This window comes from Octopus bimaculoides, chromosome 8 (genome assembly GCF_001194135.2).
Source record: "Octopus bimaculoides isolate UCB-OBI-ISO-001 chromosome 8, ASM119413v2, whole genome shotgun sequence".
Taxonomy (NCBI): domain Eukaryota; kingdom Metazoa; phylum Mollusca; class Cephalopoda; order Octopoda; family Octopodidae; genus Octopus; species Octopus bimaculoides.
In genome coordinates, this window is record NC_068988.1 from 54914133 (window position 1) to 54925194 (window position 11062).

Below are 11062 nucleotides of genomic sequence, written 5' to 3' on the forward strand. Positions count from 1 at the left end.
GGCCGGCGGAGAGCTCAGACGTACAAGCAGTCTGTCTCCAACATTCCAACTCTGGAGACAGCTCTTTCCAACATTCCAACTCTGGAGTTAGACAAATAACCACTCAACATCAATGACGGCGTCTCAGCAACCAAAGGGCGAAGTGCTACCTATTTCCTCTGTAAATAAATATTGTTGTGTTGATAGTTCAGAATCTGCGTTCCGTTGTTTCTTCAGAATTTAATGTACGGAAGCGGGTATACACCTAATGGTGTATACCCACTTTCCTAAAATGTAATTGACTTAATCCCTTTGTCTGTCCCCTCTATGTTTAGCCCCTTGTGGGCAATAAAGAAATAAGAAACCGTAGTTGCTTCTTGCTTGCAAAGATCAGACTCTCACCTCACCAAATAAATTAAATTTAAAAGATTTATTATTAATTACTTGAAATTATTTGTCCCTTTCTTTAAGAATAACTAACAGTTGACTGAGTGGAAAATATCAAATAATTAAAACATTTTTTGTAGTTCGGTGCGCTGTTCCCGTGTGGACTGGAATCCAAACAACTAAATACCAAGGAGATGCAGAACGGCTGAAACCAACTCAAAGCACAGCAGCTAAAATCAACTCAAGGCAGTGCAACTGACACCAGCTACAGTGTTTATTTCATCTAATATGCTTATCAGTAACAAAGTCTCCTCTCCCCACACCTCTAAATTTTCCTGTTGTCATTACCACTCTCCAAATTCTTCAAACCCTCCGGCAACTGTTTAACTATCTCTTGTAATCATATCTCACTTCACCACTCTTTGAAGTCATTGTTTTGGGTGAATTTTATGTTCACAACTCCGTTTTGCTCTCGTCTACTTCTCCCTACACACTAACACTGCTAGCACAGAAGCTGAATCTTTTGTCTTTCTGAATAACATAGGAACTGCGCATGTGCTAGGTTTCAATACGAACTTAAAATTTGATGCATGTAGGTGGAAGACAGAAATATGTGGTGTGTAGACTTCCGCGTTATATAAATTGGATGTGCTCGTGAAGTTAAACCAAAACAGGTTTCAGAGATTTTTAGAATGTCCAGAAAAATCACTGTATACAAGTAATGATAGGTTGAAATGATTTGTAGCAAGGTTTTGACGTTAAATCATTTTCAATAAAATGTTTAAATTGGGGCAAAATGAGTAATGATTAATTTCAATAATTTCTTTTCGATGATACTTTATTTTATCTAATATAGTTTTCACAAAAGAAAAAAACAGAGAAAGGGAAAAAAGGCGTAGGAAAAAAGAAAAGAGAAAAAAAAAAAAAACCATCAGTGCACCACCAAGTACTTCTATTGGTCGCACACCACAAAATTCAACGGAACCTACTGAAGCAAGCCAGCACCCTCGCAGCATTACCACGGGTGATTGCGAGGCTAAGGCGTTGGAAAAGCCAAGCGCCTTACAGGCATCACCTGACACCTCGGTGAGGCAAGCTGTCAACGATGGGAACTTCGCGGTTAGTGGCCCAGTCCCTCCAAACGTTTCAAGCGCTACAGGTTGGAAGAGATAATTCACTGCCAGGTCCCGATACTTCAGGGTTTTTGTTCCGTTCGGCTACAGAAACTGTGACCCTTCCATTTACCGTAACATCCAGGATGTGGGGAGGAGCAAAAGAGTCACAGACTGTGACGTCCCAGATGTGACACCTACCTCTAATCCAGGGACAGAGAGTAAGACCATCTGGTCTCTTTCCATCACTTCTGTATAATCCCACCAGTTCCAGAACAGAGGTGATATTAATCCGAGCCAGGGCCCGCTTAATGATTAGGTTTAACTCGGTGTGAAGAGCGAAAAGACCAGCATTTAGGCGGCAAAACAAACCGTGAAGACCTGCGGTATCAAAAGGCCTACCACAACGACATCTCAATCCCCTACAAACGTCAGCTCCCACTTTGAGCGCGATGGAGATACGGAGCTCATCTAGACTGAGTAGACTTCCAATATTGGCCACAGGCTGGGCATTAATCCAGTCCCCCGAAAATTTTGGACGAGCAGAAAGTCGGTGACACCTTGAAAATTGATCAGTTTGATCAAGGAGAGAGTTTAAAGTGACACTTGAATGCAGATTGTCCCATACTCTCTGCCTCCGTCTATCCTCCACTGTAACAGGTACTGACAACCCCAGCTCTCTCCGGAGTTTATCCATCTCCTTGTTGGAATTAGTCCATGTTGGTGCGTAAATATATCAGGAAGAGAGCCACTCCAGCAGATCATAAAGAAGTTATATCGAATATTTTGCGCTGAGTTTTAAAATTTAATCGAGTTTTGTTAATTTCATATCATGTGCCATTTCTCCCTGATCCTCTTTCATTTGTCCTTGATATTTGAAATTTTTGCTGCATTTCTGATCTTTCTGATGTCTTAGGAAAGATACCGATCCGTATAAATCTTTTTTGCAAATGTAATTCTAGAGAATTGAAGTGATAAATTTACCTTATCATGTCCTACTCATTTTGCCCCATGTAAATTTCTCTTTTGTATGCTCAAAGATATTTTTTTGAAATAGTGTTCTGCATACGTTCAGGGCCGGCTCAAGATACCGGCAACTCAGGCAATCACCCGAGGCACGAAGAAGGGCGAGACAAAGACAAGGAAATTTCCACGACCGTCAGCTTGTACACGCTGAAGTTCAGCGTACCCAGAGTGTCAGTAACCCGAGGGTCGGCCCTGCATATGTTATAGTGTTTTTAATGCATTTAGAGGTCATTTTCTTAGCTGATATAGTTTTGTAAGGTAGTGAATATTTGTGAAAAAGAAAGAATTTTTTTCTTAAGGTAAAAAAAATGCAGTAAATATTACTCATTGTGCCCCACCAACCCTACTGGAAACTGGAAAAGTGGACTTTCAGAATAACTGGCCAAATTAACTTGGAATTTTCCCCCCTTTTGTCGGGATTTTCCCTTTTTTAAATCATGCATTGCAAAACATTGAAGGAAAACCTTTTTAAAACAAGAATTTAAAAAATTCATGTCTTTTAAATGTTGTCTCCCCCACTCACACACCACACACACACTCATCGTACCTTTGGAACAGCGACAACTAAAATGATCTTACCCTCCTCTTTCTTCCTTGTACTGATGTAGTTTTTGTAAGGCCGTGAACATTTGTAAACATTTTTCTCAATGGAAAATGTAGTAAATATTACTCATTGTACCCCATTCCTTATCTGATATACATTCATACATACACACTTATGTATATATGTGTGTGTCTACAAAGATATGTGTATCTATTTGTATGCAGAGAACTTTTTATTATTATCCGGTTTTGTTCGAACGAAACCGAAACGGAAGTATGCATATCACTCGATTGTAAAGTTTTTCGTATTAAAAGCAAAAATCTCTGACTGCACATATATATTATATTATTTTATTATCGGTTTCTTTCTTTCCCAATAACTTTTTTATTAACAACTATAACAAATGAAAAAGAATTATAATTACAAACACTGAATTACTTTGGTATTTTTCTGCAGGATGTAAAAGCTAAGACAATACTAGCTCTGTATGTTATTAACAGACGGTATTTTGTACATTCGAGGAGAATCGTTTGATTGTTTAATTAAAAATATACATTTTGCTTTCTCTTTCCACACGGTCTCATTCTGTATCATGTAAAACATCGAGCTACAAATTTGTAAGTATAGATGGCTAAACGTATTCTTCTAAATGTATATATTTTCATCTTTGTTGTTGTTGCTATTGATATTCTATCAAATTCCAGTTGTTTGTTTTATTTTTGCTCGTCAAGGAAAATATGGTTGTTTAGTGAAACAAATGTTTTCTTCTCATTTACCGTGTTATTTATTTACAGGGAGAATGTGTGTCTTGTTACTGCAAACGTACAAATGGTTGTTACACACACACATATATATACATATATATATAATTTTTATTATGATAAGCACAAGTTTATAATATTAGTTCGTACGTCCGTTTCACGATTGTGATTGTTTGGAACACTCTGCATTAGATATTCCAAGTGCAATTGGGTGCTTAACCATAATAGCTCACCGAGGAACACTTTGTTGCATTATGTCACGGAGAACTAATATCTACAGTTGGGTAGATGGCGAGGCATTTTATAAGTATTTTGAGAGAAGAATAGAAGATAGCTGGCAAAGGACAGAGAGGGACTGAGAAACAAGAGAAAGGGAGAGAGATTTTAATATATATATATATATATATATATATATATATATATACACACACACACATACAGAGAGAGAGGAGAGAGAGACAGTAGTTTGGTGTTAAAGCTATTTTCTACTTAGATGTTTATTTTAACTCTTCGTAAGTCTTATAATAACAGCATTATTGATTAGACGTCCTCACACACACACACATATATATATATGTAAACGTAAATGTTTATACATTTATATACATGCACGTATCAGTGTAAATGTACGTGTATTTACTCTTGCTCACATTCAAACTGTATACACATACATTTGTGTCCACCCACTGTCGCGTGGTTAAATGTGTGACACTGTGCATGTGTGTGTGTATGTGTGTTATGACTGTGTTCCGTTATTTGGTGTTTTTTTCCCTCTTTATTTAATCAATTATAAGTTCAGTTACGATTGAATCGACGGATACCTTCTCGCTATAGTTTCCTATTTACTGTATCTCGACATTTGATAGTGTCTCGTTTTCCTTAAGTTTGATAATTATAATGAAACTTCTTTCAATGGAATACTATCCTTGCCGTCGTCATCCGCCTTTCTCAGGAATACTATCACACAAGATTTTTACGAGCCTATGAGAGGGTACTACTAACCAGTTGATCGACTTTAGAAATAACAGCCAAATCACTTTCTACTGTCCAAAATAAAGTGACTACGTCTAAACAAGACAAGCTGATTGTCATAGCCAGAACGCCTTTGATAATATTTTTGCTCGATCAGATTCGACCTGGAGCACTAAAATATATATTTTAGTGTAATTTTCAAGATTTTGTTTGTTTTTCTTTCGAATAAGGGGGTGTATTCAAAAGAATGACTCGTAGTGAAGTCCCTAAAACGACGAGCTGGTTGCTCTTGTTCATTGATCTGCACGATCAGGTTTGACTTGAGACTAAACATCAACAACTGGAAATTTGTCAATTTTGGGGGGTGGGGTGGATATTGAATATTTCTGTACTTTTTATTATCTAAAACGATTACCATATACACAGCTGTTTCTCATACTTGTTATTGATGGTATTCTCAGCAAAATTCAACGCTAGCCGATATTTTGATATTCTATGTAACACAAACAAAAATGACAATTGAACTTAAAGAAATACCTCAGAGGAGCGTTCTGCGTACGTAAGTCGTCACGTACAATAAGTTTCTCTTATCATATAATGTATAATAGTAAACTAGTAAAATCGTCTATTAACATAGATTATCCTTACAATCAGACACTCTTTCTTAAGGTGGGTGGTTGTTAAAATTTTAGAAACGAACAAAAAATAGGGGAGATCACCCAGCTTCGGTTCATCCAAATTATTGGGAAAAGTTGACAATACATTTTAGAGTGGATCAAGTCTTTAAAACTGGTGAAAGCAGTAAATCTGTTTTTATCACCTCAACGAAGTATATTCTGCCCAGTTGGCAAGACTTAGAGATGATAAGTATATATAGAAGGGAAATTAGTGTAAGCTAAAATGATTCAAAAGTGACTTCTGCTAGCTGTATATACATGTTATATTTACATTGTTGTATTTACATTTTAGACACTTCTAGAGGGAGATTTGCTAACTAACTGCTAAGATAACCTGAGTTAACAAAGGTTTTCAAATCTACTCACAATGCCTTCATTGGGCTAGGGCTATAGTTGGAAACACTTGCTCAAGGTGCAATGCAGTGGAACAAAACATGTACCCATGTGGTTGGGAAGCAAACTTCATTCCACAAAACCATCCCTGTACTTATATCATCATCTTTTAATGTCTTTCTTCCTTACTAGCATGAGTTGGACAGGTTGACAGGAGCTGGCAAGCCAGAGGACTGCACCAAGCTCCACTGTCTGTTTTGGCATGGTCTTTATGTCTGGATGCCCCTCTTAATGCCAACCACTTTACAGAGTGGACTGGATGCTTTTTACATGGCACCAGCCGTGGAAGGTCTGCTTTGGTATGATTTTTATGGCTAGATGCCCTTCCAAGCACCAATCACTTTGCAAAGTGGACTTAATGCTTTTTACATGGCAACAGCATGATTGAGGTCCCCAAGCAACTTACAAGACAAAGTTCCTTTGGAGAGGGATGGTATTGAAGGAGGTGACTTTGTGCCAGCTGATGAGAGGTTAAGGTATGATAGAGGGACAGAAACATGTATCTTTCTGTAGAGGAGGTACATGATTACCCCAGTCAGAGAGAGAGAGAGCAAAGAAGAGACAGAGAGATAGTGATGATGTGCCAGAGCATACTCTTAACGTATGAGGATGTGAATACAAATGGGAAGGTAGAGGATTGCCTGGAGTGCATAGGTAGGGAGTTCATGTGAATGCAAAAAAAGAGGATCCCACCCATAATTTTCTCTAAATTCTGTCATCTGTGCTGAATGTACATTGCTGAGGAGATCTAAGAAGACTGAAACATTTCTATTGTTGTCACCAGTTGTACAGTCAAGACCCACTACTAGTTGCATCATCTTTATTTTCTAAATATTTGGGTTAGCTGATAATATTGGAATTTTTTTCTTTCGTATTATATTATATTTTTGCTATTGATTTTAGATTATGAATAACAGTAGAGGGAGCATTTGTCTACTACTTGTAAGGTTAGTCTCAGTTAATCAAAGTTTTTCATCAGACTATATTACATATGTGAGTCTCTGCCATGTACAAAAGCCTAACAATGTATTTATTATAAAAAGACCACAATCTTTAATCTTTCTTCAACAAAATACAAGCTAATCATCAATGTTTAATCATTCAGAATATTTCAGTAACATTCATTGATTACCAATAGTTCTATATAGAGCTGAACTGACAAGTCAAACTTTTATTTTGCTGCTCAGTTTGCTGACCTACTAGAAGTAGCAAACAACTCCCCCTTGTTTCACTCCATCTTGTCTTCAGTAAAGACGGATACATTGCCCCTGATATTAGAATAAACCGGATGGCCACAGCTGGATTGGCTTTGGTCACAAATCTGCTTGAGAGGCTAAATGATGACATAAGCATGTATACAAACATGTGATCTTCTTCCTCCTGTTGATTAATTGCTTTGATTACTATCTCTTTAATCCATTCACAAGTTTTCTAAAATTGTCACTTGAAATTTCTGCTTGTCAAAAACTTGACAGCTGCTTAAGTTTATTCTATTTTAATAAAATGAGAGAGAGAGAGAGAGAGGGGGGAAATTTATCAGTGTTATTGTTTTCCATTTAATGTTGTCATGAGATTTTCTGAACTTGAAACTTTTTTTTATATTTAGTTTACTTTCATAACATGCATATATTTTTGTAACACATAGACTAAGTCATCTAAGTTATTTGAAATGACTAGTGATTTTTGTTAGCAGGTTTATTACCTGAACTGAGTTTGTAATGTTTTGTTATCTGTGTGTGTGTGTGTGTTTGCATGCATACACACACACACACACACATATTGTGTGTGTGTGTGTATATACACACTGTATATATGAACTGTACATAAAACTCAAGAGGTTGAAACTTGAGCACTACTAAGTGTATTCTATACATTTGAGGTTCAAATGTCATAATATGAGTGGCAGGATATTGTGAAGGGAATGTGATTAAAGAGTGCAAGTAAGTGGTGAAAGACCTGGATATGTATAGAGTTGGGTGAGGCTACCAGATAGCAATGATACAGAGGAACAGGACTGGGGACTGAGAACTAGGCATAGTGTATGGAGTTACATGTGGGTAGAACACACAGGTCAGGGGCTAGCAGATAGCAATAATAGAGTGAAACAGGAGCATGTGGGTAGAACACACAGGATGGGGGTAAGCGGAGAGCAATGATACAGTGGCACAGGGCCAAGAGGACAGGATTAGGGAGTAGGAGGTAAACAAAGTACATGAAGAGGAAATGTGAAGAAAAGAAGAGATGTAGAGATATATTTTGGTTTGTTGTGGTAGAGTGTGTGTGAAGTTTTCTTGTTAAGTGTGGATGGGACACACGGCACTTCTAGAACTCAGTTTCACTGACGTGGATGGGTCTTCTCAAGAACATATTGCCAGACATCTTGGTTCATTGTCATTTTGTGCGTGAGGCCCAACTTCCTGAGATCGGTCCTTACCATTTCATCCCCTGTCTTCCTGGGTCTCCCTCTTCCACGAGTACCATCCACTTTCAGTGATTGGCACTTCTTTATGCAGCTGCCCTCATTCATATGAATTACATGTCCAAACCAGCATAGTCTTCTCTCTTGCATACTACATTTGATTCCTCTTATGCCCAACTTTCCTCTCAATACATTTGCACTTTGCCATACATGTACACTGATGCTGCACATCCATCTGAGCATATTACCTTTGTTTCTCTCCAGTCTATGCATGCCTTCTGCATTCAGAGCCCATGTCTTACTACCATAGAGTATAGCCATTCACACATAAGCATCATATAGTCTACCTTTCACTCTGAGAGAGAGTCCTTTTGTTGCCAACAAATGTAATAGCTCTCTGAACTTCTTCCACCCAATTCTTATTCTAGAGATAATACTTTCAGAGCATCCTCTGCCATTGCTAATTTGGTTATCTAGGTAACTGAAACTATCTACAATCTTGAGAGCCTCCAAGGCATTTGAGAGAATCTAAGTCCCATGTGCTCTTAGTGCTTTTTGTTCCTGCACATCTGCCATATACAAAGATGACTTTATCTGAATGGAGGATTATGCCAGATAACCATTCTTCTTTTTTACATGGGTATGGTAGGTAACACTCCATGTATATTAATTTATCACTAAAGCCATTTCTTGCTAAAACCGTGTTGTAATAGAGTACTGCCCTATTGAAAAATTCTCAGTCTGATGTTAAGCTGGAGATTCTTCTGATACCTTTAATCAGGTTACTGATTACAGATAGCAGGTGGTTAAAATATTTGTTAACCCTTTCCTCATTGGGTTTCTGTTGGAGTAGCAAGTACTTGCTTGCTTTAAAGTGTAGGTTAGGATCCAGGAAGTCAAATTTTGTTAAATTGGTGATGACATTTATGGATAAGCTGAACTCTTTGAGGAAGCAAATAAGGTTCTTCTTAAGCTTATTCATGGTATAGTTGCTCATATGGCTACTCTATACTGGGCCAAATTGTGTGGGTGTGTATGTTTTCTTAGAGTATCAAGGATGAAGAGCCCTATGAGGTCAGTGACCTTGGTCCTGTCATAGACCTATGGATATGTTAAATAGCAGGTCACCCTTCTTTTTACCCAGTATGGATCTTCATGAAATAGAAGTAAGGTCCTAGCATTCATAATGATTCTGATGTCAAAGTCACTAAGTCATGTTTCCACACCCACAAAACTTTAAATAATATGAGAAGTAAAGTGAACCTGTTAATAGATATGCACACACACATACAAACATTCACTTGTTAATTCATGTAACAACCATTTCCCCATGCTAGTATGAGTTGGACAGAGATTTATTTGTGGCAGGATTTTACAGGGCCCTATGTTTTTTTGTGCCATTAATCCTTACCTGTTCTTCAAGCAAAGGATTGTTTTACACAGTTCTTTGAAAACAGTAAGTGACTTAACAACAAATGTAAACATCATTGCTGTAAACATCATCAATGTAAACATCATCACTATTTCCCTCAGATACTGACAAGCTGCTATTTATCAACATTACACACACACACACATACTTGCATATGCAAATCTCTCTCTCTCTCTCTCTTTCCCTCCTTTTTCTATCCATCCATCTACCTGTTCATTGGTAATCCTACAGTTTCCATTTGCTAAGTTTCACTTACAAGGTGTTGGTCTGCTTGGGGCTATAGAAAACATTTATAGTGCTGCAGAGTAGGACTTGGCCCAAAACCATGCAGTTTGAAAGGAAACTTCTCAACCACACTGCCATGGTTGACATGAATAAAGTCATATTCAATATAGAACCATATTTATTAATAATTACAGGATGCCTTGACAATTGACTTGATTTCAGATCGTGTGTTTCAAACTGAAATATTACAGTGCAGAAGTCTTATAGTAGATACTTAATTACTTTATATATTCAAATGTTCTAATTAATTTGATAGTGAAAGCACTACACAAGCATGTGACATTGATAAAATAAGCTGAATAAAATACTAAAATTGCTTTTCTTGCTATTTTTCATATTCATTTCTCAACGCTAGAATTTGATTTGATGGTTCCTACAAATCTGGGTTATTTAAATTCTATGGAGCTGAGTATTCCACAGCTGGAGTTTCACACTGACAACCACTCCATTATTCTATTCAAAGACGGGCTCTATCCCAAATCCTCCAAACTTATTTCACCTTGTACCACTCTCTATTAAGACTGCAGCCTATTTCCAGTGACCTTTGGGACCTTGCTTAAAAGAAGTGTCAATGTCTGTTGAAAGATTTGAACTAATTAATTATCTTAATCACTACTCAGCTCATATGACTCCTTCTTAGTGTATATTTAATAGGCAGAGGAGTCAACCACGATCAACAATCTATTTATGACGATATCTATTCATAGGTTCACCACATGCTACACTTAAATATTCTCTTTATATCTTGTGTCATTTCAATTTTTATGTTGTCATAGGATTACTTTTGACACATATTTCTGTTGTTTAAATTAATTGTTTCCGAAGCTTTTCTTTACCATTTTTAAAAGTCTTTTCTTTCAATATTTCTCTTATCTACTTTTTACATCTATTTTATCATTATTTTCATTTATTCCGGTTTTTTTTTTGTGAGGATTTAGTTTTCAGCAGTGTATAAGTGCAGATATAGTTGTGAAGATAAGAAGTTCACTCTACAGCCATGCGGCTGTGAAGTGAATTTTTCATATATATATATATATATATATATATGTATGTGTGTGTGTGTGTGTGTGTGTGT

At 37.0% G+C, this 11062-nt stretch overlaps 1 protein-coding gene across 1 annotated transcript in view; it reads left to right on the top strand.

Annotated features, from left to right (window-relative positions):
* Positions 1-3518: 3518 nt before the first annotated feature.
* The window catches only part of LOC106882632 (1-phosphatidylinositol 3-phosphate 5-kinase), a 106411-nt gene continuing 98867 nt past the window's right edge, over positions 3519-11062 (top strand). The window contains exon 1 of the mRNA XM_014933373.2: positions 3519-3665. The gene's annotated coding sequence lies outside the window, so the exon portion shown is untranslated. The remainder of the gene's footprint in view (positions 3666-11062) is intronic.